A 13,695-nucleotide genomic window follows, 5' to 3' on the forward strand; every position below is an offset into this window, starting at 1 on the left:
ATATTGCCCCTTATTTTATAGCATAGTGCAATTTAAGTGCAGTGCAGAAAACAAACATCACAACTTTTCTGTGACTACCCAGTCCCACTGCAAGAACAACTTCTAGGACTTTCTCCCCAGCATGCCTTTCTGCAAACTTACCCTTTAAATTAGAAGGGAAACAGCAGCTGTGGTCTTAAACCAGCCATTTTGCAGTTGCTTCTTGCTTTGACTCCTTTTCTTCTAACTGGTAAGTATTTTTATTTTCTGTTGTTTTCCCATTCTTATTCCTGAAGGGATGGTATGTTCTCACATGTAGCGTGTCTTGGCTCATGCTGCAAGCACTGGGGTTTAGAGGATGGTTATGGATTTAGGAACACCACATTATTTCACTTATTACAACCCAGGCCTCTGTTTTTAGGATACCTTTATTACACAGTTTAATTGACGACATACATTCCCCAATATGACTGAAACATAATTTGCCCCTTTTGGGGCGGGCACAAACTCTTGCAAACGTATCCTTATGTACTGATGCAACTTCTATTCTGTTCCTATTAAAACACCTTTGCCTTACCTGCAGTGCCTTTCTCATGTCTTTGCACATGGACCTATTGAAATGGGTACTAGATCTCTGGAGCTTGTTTTCAAACTGTCCCTTTATACTCATTGCACGCTGTTATGTATTTGTTTAACAACAGAGAGACCTTTTATTTTCCACTTCAGGATTAAGCATTAATCTTGAGGGATAAGATACTTTGAAAAAAGAGCAGAAAGTTAGAAAAGCCTAATGATAAGAAACGATTGAGATTTCAGACAAAGAACAGGGAAATAGTTTTAAAAAATGTGCAATCAGTCAGCTTTCAGAGTTGGAGCAGTGCTTGGTTCTTTTTCTTTTTACCAAAATGTGTGTTCAAAATTGTTGTATATCTTATTATTGTATTGTAGCAGTCATAGAAGCAGGGGGAAAAACACCTTAAAAAAAGATTCCTCCTTGTTCAGATACATACGTTTCTATCTAATAAAATTGTGTGTTTTGCTTTTTATTAAACTTGTAATTGGACCCCATTTAAACAATCCCTTGAACAAGTCCTTTGGTGGCAGGGGCTGTCCTATTTAGTATCTGTATAATGCCAAGCACAATGAGCCTGATTGGGGTGCATAGATAATAGGGTAGGTTATAGTAATAATGTAGATTATATTACAGATAATAGGTTATGGGAAGCAAATACTTTTTGCAATGCAAAAGCATTTCCAAAAATATGTTCCACATAGTCTTTGAGGATTGTTATAATGGGGATATCCAAGAGCGATGGCACACAGGAATATGCAGCCATGTTTAAGTTTTCTAGGAACAATAACAATTAAATGAATGGCTTCGTTTCTGAAGCTTCTTTACATTAGCAAGAGCCAGTTACCAATATTGTAATGATTGTACAATACTAATACCACTGAGGTCTTTCCATCCCTAAGTCAGACATGGAAGAATGGATAATAAGCCTTATGTTGGGGAGAGAATAACATCAGGACTGCCTTTCCCTGATAAAGTGCTATGTGGAAATGTTAGCGTCTCTTTGGTTTGTAGTATTGAGAAAGATACATCTGTGACCATACTCAGTGCCTATTAGAAGAGTAAAATAAAATATGCACATGTTGTATATTTTCCTTTCAGCTTATCCTAATAGATGCTTTCTGGTTCATTCTTTACAGACGTTGTTGAGGAAGTTTTAATCCTTAAAAGAAAAAGCTGTTTTCCCTTCTTTCAAAGTGTTTTCTAAAACATTGTTTTACAGCTTATATACTCTTGTTGCAAAAAGAAAAAAAGTTGTCAAGGAAAGCTACTAGTAAAAGATATTCTGTGGCTATATGTCATTTGTAGAGTTGTTTTCAACTAGAGTATGGGAGCCAACTGCTGGTGGATAGTCAAATAGGAATGGAAATGTGCATTATTCTCATTTGCTTGTCATAAAGGGGTTGACGCACGTTTTGGTGAGGTGCAGTCCCAGATCATTGCTGACTGTTTGCTTAACTTACTGAATCCACATTGGGCCAATCTGAGTTTAATTTAGAGTAATTAAACAATATGGTACTTAAAGACAAAATTCCAACTCCAGTAATTTCATTCTGACTGCTGATATTTCCAGTACAACCTCAAATTGATGGCATATGGCTTTTAGCTCGATTTGCTAAATGACCGTTTTGTATCGAGCTCCATTTTGTTGTTGAGGTGGCAATTATTCTTTTGTCTTGCGTGCCTTGGTATGATTGTGTGTTGCATTAATAAAGACTGCTTTGATAAGTTTTGAGTTGAACGTTGAGACCTGTGGAGACCACATCTTTAATGGTTGAAGCCATTTTAATGGTTGGGCATCAAGTTCAAGAGACTTGTTAACCACAGCTGGAACTGGTTAGAGACTGAACTTCAGAATGAAGCAGAAGTGCCTGCAACTCATAAACAAGTGCACTTCTAGAACTTGGTTTCACTAGCTCTAGTTGTGTTGAGTAGGACTTGGTTAAACCAGTAAACCTGTTGAAATTAGTGGGACTGTTCACAACCAGGCACTCTGGAATATGGCTTGGGGTGAAGCATTAGGTCATATAACATCAACTCGACACTCTTGTCACTAACTCATTGTTCAAAAGACCTGATTATATTAACTGCAGTGAAATAACATTTGATTTACACCCACATGTGGGGAGAATTTAGGTCCATTTCAGCTGAACTACAAGCCCCAATTGCATGATTGCACTTTAGGAGCTATAACAGGATCACTTAAGTTTGGGTCAAAAGCTTTGAGCAGCATCTAGGTAATGTAAAATACTGTCACTTTGTGTTCATTCAGCACTTAGATCAATGGGGCCCCAATCCTGATAACTCTTATCATGAGATGTACTGCTTAATTTATTACAAAATATTGCTACCTCCTGTACTAAATCAAACGCACTTAATTTTGCAAAACCTTCTGAAGCAGATGATGCAATTCCAGTGTATCTGGGTGTTTCTGCTTCCAAACTGTCAAGTAATGGAAACAAGTAGTAACTGTTGTGCTGTGTGAAGTGAGCTGGTACAAAGCTTTGCTTTGCAAATCAAAAAGTGAAGTTTGTTCTGAAATGTTTTCTCCATGTGCTTCCTTTTAAAACCAGTGGTGCAGACTGACCAAAGTAGGTTTTCATTCAGATTTTTATCTGTTTTAGACATTGGAACTTATGGAAACTGATGGAAGTTATTTCTTTGACTTAGCTCATAATTTATGGCAATAGCTTAAGACTTGGTGTTTCTTAGTATTCTGAATGCTACTGAGAGGATTTTCCAAGCATTGGCATAAATAAATTGTTTGTTTGATCAGGATGAATTGGTTGAAAGATTTTCTTTCCTCCTTTGCCTCCTTTTCTTTTTCCCAGTTAGGAGAAAACAGTGATAAGCATAATTCAGATACTCTGTAGGACCAGATGTTCTTTGCTAGCAAATGACTCAAATGGACTGAAATATATTCCTGCTTTATTCTGTATTACTGTTGGTCCTTTTTGCCAACTGTCCTTTATTACAGTAATTTGTGTGCATATTTTCTATAGAGCCTTCTTACAAAAACACAACTTAGACCTTTAAGGTCTTGAGTGCTTCTGTGCTGAATTGGATCAACCTTGGGTCACCAAATGCAAGATACTTGATTTTTATTTTTATTTTTTTAATTCCTCTTTTGGTGCCTTTTGCCACCCTGTTCATATCATCTTTAGAAATCCACTTAAATCCACACATACTGGTTTCATTTGTGCATTTAACCTCAGTAAAGGTAAAACTAATAAAGATCATATCCAACTGTCACTGTGTTAGATCAAGATCTCAGGCTGAACATATGGTACGTTAAGACACATCCATACAACCCTGAAGAGTGGACTGGTGGAATAGAGTTTCTGTCTTAACTTGGTAAAAGATGTGACTGTCAGCAATGTGATTTTCTTAGGCTGTGTAGCTAGAGACCTGGGATGACTATAACTATCAGCAGATATTAGAACTGGAAAAAGAACAGACCTGAACTGTCCAAGCACTCTTGATACCCATCAATCCTAGTCAATAATTAAGTAACTAAACCTGTCTTTATCCAATATATAGCAATTTTGTTGCCTCCTACCATACCTCAGGGGGGGAAAATGCTAATGAACAGCTGGAGACAAGAATATATTTTCCTTGATAATATATCAGTGTACATTCTCAGAGTTTCTGTTTATTCCTTTCTCTGAAGAATCTGACTCTGATTACTTTCAGAGACAAAATATTAGTCTTAGATGGACCATTGTTTTGCTCTAGGATCACAATTCCTATGGACCAGAATCCTCTCTGGATTTAAACCTATAGACAATTGACATTTGGGAGGGGTGGGGAGGAAGCAGGGATAGGGGGAAGGGGGAGAGGAATTGCTATTTAAAAAAAACAACAAAAAACAAGTCCCTCCCCCCCCCCCCCCCCAAAACCAAAATTAAATAAAAAAAAAAAAAAAAAAAAAAACCCCCCCCCCCCCCCCCAAAATATCTAAATTGAACTGAAAAAAAAGAAAATAAAGATAAGAATAAAATAAAGTATGAGAGAGGGTGGATTTATTTGTCTTGACCTGAGTGAGATGCAAATGAACCACAGAAGAATGGTACGCAGAGCAATTTGTTCGTGGAGCCTTTCATAGAAGAATTGTCATGTTTTTTTCTGGGGGGAGAGTTAGGTTGCTTTTAAAACAGCGGACAATACCTTTCTTAAAGATGAACCGTCCTATTTGATGTGACTGTGCACTTTTTGAGAGAGATTTCTACGAGCAAATAAAAATCCAGCTTAGTTTAATTAAACTCACTCAAGCAATGTAAATTCAGAGTCTCTTTCCTTTTTGCTCCAGGTCATTAATGTAAATTCCATTTTTAATTTTTTTTTATTCTTTTTTGCACCTTGAACTTATTTTAAGCTGAGTAACTATTTAGACAACCCCCTGAGACCATTTCTGATTTCCTGTAGACATTTGCTGGTGCTTACATGATTTATCAAAACAATTTACTTTTTCCAAAAAGCAAAAATAAAACAAATTTAAAAAACTAGAGCAGGTCTGCAGTCCCATGCTGCCAGGGAGAGGGTTTTTTTTGCCTATTAATGGTTCTATGATAATAGTATAACCAGTCATATTGCATTTCCAATACAGCCAGCAACTTTGTTTAATGCTGAAAGAGTAATTGCAACAGTGATTATTTATAGAACCTGAGTGTGTTATTCCCGGCATCCATTAAAAGCATAAACAGTGGTACTGAGAGAGGTTATATCAGTGATAATGAAAGGAAACATATGAAATTTTTTATACAAATACTCCTAAACTCCCCCAGATTTTAAAACAAAGAATGTTAGTTCAAATAACGCTTTCTTGCACATGGGCTTACATGTTTTATGCTAAACAAAATGAGCTAAATATACGCCTGGTAAACCTGCTTCACCAGGTTTGCCAGTCCTGTCTTTAAGTCACAGACTTTTCAAAATTCGATGTTCCTTTCAACTTTCTATTCCTGGAATGTAAGAATTTCAGCTTATGTTTTTATATACTTTTATTTATACATATATAAAACTCAAGCTGAAAGGGGTGTGTGTGTGTGTGTGTGTGTGTGTGTGTGTGTGTGTGTGTGTGTGTGTGTGGTTAGGGGGCACACAGAAGCCTGTACTGGCTGGGGCCAGCAGGTTGGGGGTGCTCCTGCATGCCTCCCAGCATGCTGGAGACTATCGAGGGCAGCCGAGAAGGGGCCAGCCCTGACTGGCTGCTAGGCATATGCCCCCAGCTATCACATTGTACCTCTCCCCACGCCCAACCTTGGCTTCCAAGAGAGCCCCAGAGTAGGTCACTATGGGAACCCCCCTGCTGCCACCAGCTGGGCTGCTGGGAGTTTCATGGTGAGCCTCTCATGGGCTGTCCTGGAGGCCTAGGGCTGAGCATGGGGGAGGGTCTGCAGTGATGGCAGGGGATTGTGGGCAAGTTCTTGGCAGCAAATCAAAGGTAACCCAGATGCTACCTAGAAGCAAAAATCAGGCCCCTGGGCTGCCACTGATACCAAGCTCCAAGGGGACCCAATACTTCCTCTTTTGGAAGTGTCCTTGTCTACACTGCCCAGTACAAGCCTCCCAGGCTGCTAGGTACATCCTGCTGGAGCTTGGCACCATCAGCAGCTAGCAGGTTGCACCCAGTAGCCTGGGAGGCTTGTGCTGGGCAGTACAAGCAGGGACATTCCCTAGAAGAAAGGATCAGGCCTCTCTGATCTCAGGTGGACAACCCCCCACTACACACCACCGCTACCAAGCCTGCCAAACCCTCCAATCCTGCAATCTGCTTCTAGTACCTGGAGCCAACTGAAGCAAGTTGGGGTGTGGGAATGGTAGGTGGGATGGAGGGTTCTTTATCTGGGGTTGGAAGCAGCCAGGGGGCTAAAAATGTACCCTGTACCTGGGGGAGAGATCTCCCCAACTCCCCCACAGACTCTGTTAGCTTCTTTGATCCCACCAACCCCTCCTCCCTATGGACCCCTGCTTGCCCCCCCCATCCCAGAAAACCCTCCTAGTTCCCACCAACCCACCTCATGGACCCTGATTTCCCCCCTGACCCACAGACCCACTTTCTCCCTCAATCCCCCTCTACAGACCCCTTGTCCCCTCAATCTCCTCGCTCCCCTCCACAGGCCCTGCTAGCCCCCCTCCCCCCATCCTTCCAATTTCCCCATGCACCCCACTTGTACCCTTGGATCCTGCTTGCCCCCCAAACCTTGTGATCTGCCCTGCACACCCTGTTTGTACCCTGATCCCCCCGAAGCCCCTCCGCTAGCCCCTTATCTTGAATTACATTAGAACAGGTGACCATTTTTTAACTCGCTCTAACCTCCCAAAATGTCTGTACGTACCCATGTGGATGCAAATATGATTGAAGCATGGATTCAGATGTGGCTAAACTGTACAGTGAGGACCAGCCCAGGATTTAGAAACAAGGCATGACCTTGGTCTTAGAAATATTCATTATTGTAAAAGAAAAAACATTTTTCAAACAAAATTTGACCAGTTTTGTCTCCATTATGGTCAATGGGGCAGAGAGGGTTGACAGATAATTTGTGCTTGTGGTGAACGGGGACCAAAGCAAACAACCTCATTGCATGTATAATTTTCTTCCTCACTGAGAGAGAATGTGCATGTGAATGAACCACTCCTGGCAGAAGTTATGCCCATGTCTTAATTAACTATTGAGATACTGTTGTAAGGAGGGCAGCATACGAACCTATGAAGGCTACAATAATTGAGGCAACCAAAGAGTGAAAAGGCTTAACCTCAGAGCAGGAAGACAAGAAAATGATCCAAAGCTTCAGCTGCCTAATACATAAATAGTTTGAACTGAACAGAGTGAAAAAGTGTCAGCTTTCAAACTTCAGTTTAGGAGCTAAATTTACTTTTCAAATAACAGTTCAATTCTCTTTCTATTAAGATCTATCACCAGCCTGTAGTCAGTCAGGCTGTATAGACAGAATTTACAAAATACTGAACTGTACATTGGAAAAACAAAGATCACCATTTGCATCCAAAAGTGTGGGGGGAAAACTTGCCAACAGCTCAGCCAAACGCAGGAGGGGAAGCAATGAGTGTTAGTAATGAAAGAGTGCAAGGTAATGAAATTGAAGAAAGACAAGGTAGTGAAACCAGTGATAAGGAAAACAGAACTTAGGCTTTACATCTATACACGTAATGTAGTAGAAACCCTCAAATTGATGAAGGTGGAAGTAAATGGCTAATACAGTCTTGTCAGTGTATTGCCAGCAGGCTAAAAAGGCACTTTGTTAGCTATGGTATGTATATGAATCACCAGAATAAAAAGTCTCATTGCTCATAATTTATAAAAACTTTGCCTTCTTGGGTTGCTAGATTGGGCCAGAAAACCTAATTAATGTGGGTTAACCTAATTAATCCTAAAGAGATTTCCTTCCTATTCCCCCCACCCCTCCCCCAGCAGATAATAAATGAACAGCAAATTTTGGAAGCAAATTCAACTTTGAAGGTAAGGACCAATAAGGCATGACTTATTAAGAAGACAAACCACATAGGGGAGCTCCTTAATTGATCTGAATTAGAGCACTTGTCTTAACTTAGGCTAAGGATCTGGCCTGCAATACAAGGTACTTGAGCTACCCAGAAACCTCCAGAACAACTAATTAGCAAAACTTCACATGCTCTAATGATGCAGATGAATTTTAATTGAAAGTTCACTTCTGAAGATCTTCACCTGACTAAATAAATGAATTAGGAGGTTGTCACAATGCATTAGCCTTAAAATGTAGCACTACAACTGGAAATCACCTCAAACACGATTGTTATTGCCACAGTAAGCATTCAATTCCTGATTTTGATGTGCGTGTGAGATGTACATTCAATTAGGATCAGTTGAACAGCAGCACTGAAATATTCTGTGTCAACTTTCCATTGGGATTTCATATCTTTGCTTAGTTCACTGCTTAATTCGCTGCTGTTGTGCTGGCCCAGAATCTAACCTATACAGAAACTGAGTTCATCATTGCTTTGTCACATGGATAGTAGTGGCAAAGAAAAGGTTGAGATGGCCATTTCAGCCTTAAGCAAAGTCCCATGACCAGAACCCTGTAAATAACTGGTTTGCTAGTAGTTCTGAAAAATAGAAAAATGTATAAAATTTGTTTTTCCTTTATCAGGCATTTTTTTTTCCAAATATTTTCAGCACATTGAAAAAATGAGGACAAAAGGATGTTTTTGGAGTTTGTTTTCAGCTAATGAAATATTTCATGTTTGTATCCTTTATATATATCTTTTAATAAACTTGAAGGCGATTGGAAATAAAATGTCATTTTGAATGGAAAAAAACAAAATGTTCCATTTAAAAATGTTGACATCAACTTGTCAATTATTTTCAAAATGGTTTAAGTTTTTGACCCAAATTGGTCTGGTCACCTGAATCTGTTTCCATGGAAAAAAGGTTTCAGTTAAAAAATGTCATTGTTCTCTAATCATAGCAGCGGCACTAGATTTGTGGATTATGGCTTTTGCTTTATACAAGGAGGCATGGATATTTTGTACCTACCGGGCTCAGTCTTATATGTGGGCATTTGCTTGTTTGAAGTGCATTTAGGTATTTCTGCAAACATTCACACCATTCATTTACATATCAGCAAGCAAAATAATGCATAGCTGTGCCCTTTTGCGGGGTGAGGGGTGAGCTGGTATAAATTCAAATTGTGGTTTCCTTCTCCTCAGCTGTTGGAATATTAAATCAGTCTGAATAAACCTGAAGTACAGAGACATGACAAGCATAAACAAGAAGGGAAGATAAGACGGCTGAAGGACCTGAGGATTAACCAATTGCTCCCTGATGTCAAACTGAGAATCGGCAGAAATAATCATTTTGGCATCAGACAGGAAAAGTCAAAGGTCAGGATTTAGTGCAGTCACAGCCAGATTCTTCAAATAAGCCAAGCAGGTGCTTAATAAAGCATGATTATGTGTCGTGTTTTGGGATTCAGAGTAAAACATGATGTGAAACAGTAAGTGGGAATGTGACTGTACCTGTGGGATACCCATGGGAAGGCAGAAGAGGGCTCTTGAATGACCTGGTAACTGTTGCTCACGGGTATATTGTGCACAATGTTTAGTTTTTCCTTTCCCTGCTAAGGAGCACAATATAGGTACATAATCCTGTCATACTCATAGGAGATGAGTGGTGGATCATGCATAGTAAGTGTGCCAGGATCCTAGGAAAAACCCTACCAGAGTAGATTAGGCCTGTGGCAATGACTGCCGTTTAACACTCCTCGGTTAAAAGGGCAGATGTGACCCCTGCTGTCCAAGAAAGCTTTGACTGTGAAGTTCTGGCAAACCTGTTGACTGGACTTGCATCTAAGACGGAAGGACTGGCCTTGGTTTGGCTAGTACTTACTCCCCTTGTTGTCCTATGGGGTCAGGGCAACTCTCAGGATCTCAATATTGCACTGTTAGACAGGAGGGTGTGACACAATTGTACATATATAAACACGCACATCAATTAGGTGTACACACACACACACACACACACACACTACCAACTCAGGCACATACACATTCAAACCAGCCTAGGCGCATGCATACCTATCGCCAATTCAAGCACATATGCACACCAAAAATTTGACAACAATCATTTGTCAATACCTACACACTCCATCCACATACACGGATCACTAATTCGTATATCACGCACACGATGACATATATTCACCAGTTCACACACATACCACTCACCTATACATACACACAGGTGATTTCCTAACTTGGATGGTACAGTATGTATGTGTGCATTTGGGGTACTTGAGGGAAGGTTAAGGTGAGAGAGGAAGTGAAAGGAATGAAAGTTGCTGGAACCAGGATTAGAACTGGTAGACTAGAGAGAAACTGGGCTGAGGAACTGAGGCTTGGGGTTACTTAAGGTCAAGTGGCCCCAAGGAGGAGACAGCCAGGAAAGAGAGAGAGGCAGACAGCTGGGAGCTTGGAACTGGAAGCTGAGGCAGACAGCTGAGAGATTGGTGGGCAGATAAGTGGTGGCAAGAAGGAAACGGTTAGGAAACGGACAAAAACCCAACTCGGGGTTTCAAAGTAACAGGTTTATTAAACAGACAGACAGAGTGTCTCACAATGGCAGCAAGAGAAAGAGACTCAGTGGAAGGGCTGGAGTCCAGGTAGGGAAGAGAAGCAGAGTCCAAGTCCTTGGTTGAAGAGTGGGTGGGGGGTGATAGCTACCTATCCAGGCTGGAAAGGGGTCTTTGTCCAGTAGGTGCTGTCCAGAGGGGGTCACCAGCAGGGCCTCTGGGTGGATAGGTAGTGTGGCATGGTGCTGGTCTAGATGGAGAGGGAGTCCCAAGGAGTCAGTCTTCACTATCCCTTTTTACGGGTCAGACTACCTCTGATCTCCTATGGGGAGGGCCTGTCGAGGCAATGCCAGTCCTGTCCCAGAGGGCTCCAGGTGTTCTTACTGAGTATGTGCAGCCTGGCACAATGGTGGGTTGCCTCATCTTTTGTTTCTTGAATGCTGAGGGTGGTTCCAAGGACTGGATCATTGGTCCAGGTATTGGTGTTGATGGTTCAGTCATTCAGAGGGAGCTATTTTTAGACCTACTGCCATTGTCTCTCAAGCACCCTCATTCATCCCCACTCATTCAGGAACCAAGTTACATAGGAGGGGTAGGTGTGAGTCATGGGTTACACAGCCAGGCCTGGGGACAGGATGGAGACTTGACAAATAAAATGGAAACTTGACATGACTGATGCTAACTTATATACGTAGGCCTAAAACATCTAGTATCAGTAAAACAGTAATATAGAACAGTAAAAATCATTATAAACCTAATAATTATACAATATAAAAAAGGAGAAAAAACAAATACAACTTGCTAGCAAAATAAAATGCTGATGCTTATCCTATGTCTTAGCTCATTTAGACTTACCTATAGGGAACAGAGAGGAAGAGAAAAATCAGAAATGGTTGGGGAAGGGGAGGGAATGCATTAAAAAAAAAAAAAAAAATGAAATAAAAGAAAAGAAAAACTGAAGGTTTTGCTACACCCTGGTTTGTCAAGTACCTCCTTCTATGCATACGTGCATTATTGACCTCAAGTCTGGATGAAAACGCAGGATTTATAGGCCCATGTTTAGGGCACCAGCTCCTGAAATCACCTGATGAGATGAAAGTTTTGGTTCTCCTTAACAATCTTGAGCATGTGAACCATTTAACCAATTCCTATGCCTCTGAGAGAATAGCAAAAGAAATGTGAGTTTTCTTTTCTTCTTAACTCAGACTTGGAAAATTGATGGGGAGACACCACAGCACAGAATAGTAATGGGATAGGAGCGTGTCTTTGTGCTTCATTCAGCCCTGACTCCCATCAATTAAAGTTGGTTACTTTCTATAGAAAAGGTGAGAAACCAGACCTACTTCCAATTAAAACTGGTTAAATATTAAACAAAATAGTTGCACTATCACTTGGACTTAATACTGAAATCCTTGTCTGGTTACATCATGCTTAGCAAGAGAGAAACCAGTTCTGCATTCTTCAGAATGGTTTGTGCTGGGATCAAAGAAAACAGAAGGAATCACTTTACTCCCAAGCTATTGGTATAATAAGGTAAAATATATATTTTAGGGTCTTCAGTCCTTTCACGGTGTTGGCAATTCAAAGCATTCCTTTGTGTGGATGCTCTTTCTGTCTGTCCATCTGCGCATGCTCCTGTACGGCTGGCAGATGGTTTTAGCATTAAGACCTCTTGGAAAAGTCTTCAGTTCAATGACTGTTCAAAGATGGACAAATTTTAATCCTACTGCAGTCAACGGTCATTTTGTCATATTGATTTCAGTGGGAACAGGCTTTATGCATAGAATGAGTAGTAGCTGGATATCCAGTGTAATATGTATCACAGGGTTATTTTAGAGGGGAATGACAGTGAATACCTGAATTGGTTTTGAAAGGTATTCTTTTGGATGGTCAGAGTCTCTCCTCTGGCCATGCTACAAACTTCACATTTCAAATCCTTTTAACATCTTAAATAGTAACTTGATGGAGCAATCAATGCAGGGCTAGGATCTCTTTGCATTCTGTTTTAGTGTTGCTTTGTGAATTGTTAAACTCCTCAGTTCATACAGAATAGATATTACAGATGTGGTCAGGACCTCTAAAAATAAGGCTACTTATTTGTGTGCCTCTGTTTTAAGTTCCCAACCTTTGCTGATGCTATTAAAAATACTTGCCAAAGGGTTTACAGCTGTATTAGAGACATACAACCATAGAAAAAAAGACTCTGTTTAAAAAAACAAACAAACCAGAAGGCACCTTTAGAGATGCATAGTTAGGGTGGTATACAGGAAGTCTACTGGATCAATAGTCATAAGATTGCTTTTCTGATAGCATAGATCTAGGGCTGGGAATCTCAAATGGACCTAAGGAATTAGGTGCCATGAAAACTGAGTGAATTTGAAAAATCCAACTCCTGCTGCCTTTGGCATGGATGTAAGGCCACACTACCCATGTGATGCTCTCTGTTACTTCATAGCTTGAAAGCGACTTCTGTAAATTTTTTGTTCTCTTACCATCTCTCTCAATATCCTTTTCTCTAATGCAAAGGATCAGTCATATTAAATATAAACCATGGATTAGAGGATTACTTTCCAGATAAGATGACCACCTGCTGCTCCCATTGACTTCAGTTGTCATTCCGGAAACTCTGCAAGATAGGCCCCTACTGACTCCTGATTGCTTTTAAAATACCATCTTCCCATTTTCAAATGAGTTAAACAGGGAACTTCATGCCTTTTCCCAATTTTGAGCCTGCTGTGAGTGTTAGGCATTCACATTGGAGTGATTAAAATCCATTGCAATAAATGAGCTATTATTTCTAATCTAAGGCTATAAGAATACAGGAACTACTTTATGGCAGAGATCAATGATCTGTCTTAGCCATCATCTTGCCTCAATTCTAGATGTATCAGAAGAAGGTGTTAAACCTCCTTAGTTTTCCTTAGTGTTCATGCAATCCTATACCATGGGGTAATATTTCTTCCTGACCCCAGCTGGTGATCAGTTTATGCCTGGAGGCTTGAGTATTGAGTTCACATTGCAATTACTCCCTACTTACTTACTTTCCTGATCCAATATAAATATATTAATTTAAATTTCCCT

At 40.3% G+C, this 13,695-nt stretch overlaps 1 long non-coding RNA gene across 1 annotated transcript in view; it reads left to right on the plus strand.

The window, feature by feature from the left end:
• The first annotated feature begins 185 nt into the window (after positions 1-185).
• Positions 186-13,695, plus strand: part of LOC102385955 — a 15,788-nt gene continuing 2,278 nt past the window's right edge. Inside the window, exons 1-2 of the long non-coding RNA XR_324826.1 lie at positions 186-229; positions 9,254-9,427. This is a non-coding gene — a long non-coding RNA (uncharacterized LOC102385955). The remainder of the gene's footprint in view (positions 230-9,253; positions 9,428-13,695) is intronic.

This window comes from Alligator sinensis, unplaced genomic scaffold (assembly GCF_000455745.1).
Source record: "Alligator sinensis unplaced genomic scaffold, ASM45574v1 scaffold1347_1, whole genome shotgun sequence".
NCBI classification, from domain to species: Eukaryota; Metazoa; Chordata; order Crocodylia; family Alligatoridae; genus Alligator; species Alligator sinensis.